Genomic DNA, 3,242 nt, shown 5'->3' with positions numbered 1-3,242 from the left:
TGAATACTTATGCCATGAGTCATCACCTTGCCAATCCCCAATTTCATTGTGCCGTGTTATTAAAAATGTTGATGCTAGAACATCAAATCCGACAGGTATCTCTGAGGGATGCCAGCTTTTATCCTGAGGTTGGTGTGGAGAGGATATCTCGTAGAGAAACTGCCTGGGTAACAAAAGCAATTACAAACCCATGTAACACTCCTTAGATTCAAAAATGAAATGAAATTCATCCTAATATTTTGCCAATGATACAAAGCACAGATCAGAAATTTATTTCCATGAAGGCATTGACTGAAACTGGGAATCTTCCAACCTGCTAATTGACTTTTATATTGAATAAAGTTTTAAGTAAGTAAAAATAGTATATGCTATACTACTTAGCACAAAACTGCCAAGAGTGATTTTATGCCCTTGGGAAGTGACCAAGAAACCTTGGGCAAAAATCAATACTGACTTTCCAAGACTCTTCCAACAGAACAGAGTCTGGATTAGGGTAATCTCCTTTGTAAAATGAACTGTAATGAGCATCCAAAAATGTTGCCACTATAATCTCAGAATTGTGATCGTCAGACATTAACAACTAGTCTAAATTTTCATCAGGTGAGCTAAAGGAATTTGTACAGAATTTGTTTCCAAACAATGTGGATAAAGAATTCAGATGAATAAAAATGTGCTAAAAGTGCATTGCTGGAGGAGACTGATCAAATTTCAATAACCAATATAGGGCTTCTATCAATTTACTTTTTACAAGTTATGCAGCAAATTGTAAGGTAATGCAATGTATTGTCATTATCACAGGATGCTGAAATATGAATGGATTTTTCCTAAAGTTCCCACTTTCCCTTTTCCACTTGCTCACCTAATTCAGGCAAATAATCTGTCTATTCTAGTTATTTCCTCAGGATACAGGCGTGACAGGGTAACGCAGAAAACAGAAGCTTCCTATGAGTGCCTGGTTTATATTTGCCAAAATCATAATGCCACAAAATGATTATTTGAGGGGCAAAAATGAATCTGGGGGGGGGGAGCTATCAAAAATTATAAAGGGAGGGATCTTCCCTGAATACTAGAAAAGTAATCTACTAGGCTGGGGGACAGCAGAAGAAAGAAAAAGTATGGTGGTTTAGAGATAGTATTGACTCTGCTCTCCATATTAGAACTTCATTGAGGAGGCAAGACCCTGAGGTGGTCTGGGAGACAGAGAACAAAGATGGATATTTGCCCCTTCTCTTAGATCATAAACCCAAGGAAGTGATAAAGGCACAACTTAGGCATCAAGGCAAATGAAGCCATAGATACGTCCCAGGAGAAGTCCCTTACTAGGGAATAGCATAAAAGCTCGATGTTTCAGTTTTCAAGCCTGACACGAAAATACCAGAGAGATCCATTGGACCTGAGGCCCTCGATGGACAAGAATGAGAGTTGTCTCAAGAGTTTACTATATGGATCAGAGAGCAAAGACTAAATGGAACCATGGATTGGTCAGCAAATATTTCTGTGGATGGATGATTCAAAAACAAAATAGGTCATATAACATCTTGAAATTGCATACATCTCCCTGGAACTTAGACCCAAGCCAGGGAAAAGAGAGACAGTGTAGGTGTCTGATGGCCTCAGGAACTGAAGATTCAAAGAGGTCTTGCAGATGCTGCCCCCTGAGGCCACCTGCGACCTCACTGTGTTCTTCAACACCGTGCTGGAGGGCGAGCCCTTGGGCCATGTCTCCTTCGAGCTGTTTGCAGACAGAGTTCCAACAACTTTTGAGAACTTTTGTGCTCTGAGCACTGGAGATGGAGAATTTGGTTTAAAATCTCCTGCTTTCACAGGATCATTCTGGGATTTAGGTGCCAGGGTGGTGACTTCGCACACCACAATGGCACTCGCAGCAAGTCCATCTATAGGGAGAAATGTGACGATGAGAATTTCATCCTGAAGCATACAGGTCCTGGCATCTTGTCCATGGCAAATGCTAGACCCACACTAATGTGGGTCCCAGTTTTCCATCTGCACTGCCAAGATTGAGTGGTTGGATGGCAAGCATATGATCTTTGGCAAGGTGAAAGAGGGCAGGAATATTGTGGAAGCTGTGGAGACTTTTGGGCCCAGGAACAGCAAGACCAGGAAGAAGATCACCATTGCTGACTATGGACAAACCTAATAAATTTGACTTGTGTTTTATCTTAACTATCAGGCCATTCCTTCTGTAGCACAGGAAAGCACCCCTTCACCCCCATCTGCTTGAAATATTCCATAATCTTTGTGCTCTCACTGTAGTACTGTGGGTTCCATAGTTTCCTTACTCTCCTCCAGGGCTAGCTGTATTGCAGAGTTAAGTTACAATTATAAAATAAAAACTAAACAACAGCAACAACAACAAAAAATTCAAAGAAAAATTTAGTTGCTATATAGAAGAATCAAGTTATGTTTCTTACATTTCTGGATCATTCTGAACTAAGATTTATACCTGTTATAACAGATAATGTCATTAACACATATATCATGATTTACCATTTCCGAGTTAGCTTCCAAGTACCCTGATCGCCCAGATTTTCCTAATATCGTGAACACAATGAACTTTAGATCCATCTAATTTGTCATCATTTGCCCTCACATATATTTTTTAAGTTTCACATATTTGCTTACATTGTGCATTTCACTTTTTTTCTTTTTTCTCTCCAGTGGTTTGTGAACACCTACTATGTGCAAACCATGATAGAGAAATAGCGTCTCTGCCATTCAAGTCCCATGTTCTATTATTTTACGTGAACTATCATTTATTGTACGTTAATCAAAGTCGGAGCTTTACAAGAGCTATCTCCTCTTCACAAACACAAAGCGTGTGAGTTCAGCATCATGATCCCCTTTTTACAAACAGAAAGCAGAAGCTTCGAAAGGCTACATAACTTGCCTAAAGTCAAACTGATTGAACGTCAAGGAGATGAACTTCAAGCTCTCTTCTGTGTTTAAACCTCCAGCCCACATTGGTCTCTAGCTTGCTACCACCTTTTGAAAGCATTGTCACCTCAATGTATAGTACCTAATTTTCTTTTCTCTTTTCTTCCCTTTCTCATCACACAACTAGTTCACAACAAAAGTTCTTTTTATAGGATGTCTTATTCTTATGCCATTACTTATGTTTCATATTTACCTTCTAAACCAAATTGGAAATAACCAAAGGTCATAGGTAAGGCCTCTTTTGGGGGAAACTTTTTCCCATATTTCTCACTTTCAAATAAATAGTC

General features: G+C 39.3%; 1 pseudogene; it reads left to right on the top strand.

Annotated features, from left to right (window-relative positions):
• The first annotated feature begins 1,645 nt into the window (after nucleotides 1–1,645).
• Nucleotides 1,646–2,158, top strand: LOC109277894 (peptidyl-prolyl cis-trans isomerase A-like; annotated as a pseudogene).
• The last annotated feature ends 1,084 nt before the right edge of the window (nucleotides 2,159–3,242 follow it).

Source organism: Panthera pardus, unplaced genomic scaffold, assembly GCF_024362965.1.
Source record: "Panthera pardus isolate Hobbes unplaced genomic scaffold, ASM2436296v1 HiC_scaffold_16, whole genome shotgun sequence".
Taxonomy (NCBI): Eukaryota; Metazoa; Chordata; class Mammalia; order Carnivora; family Felidae; genus Panthera; species Panthera pardus.
This window is presented reverse-complemented; position numbering and strand designations above follow the sequence as displayed.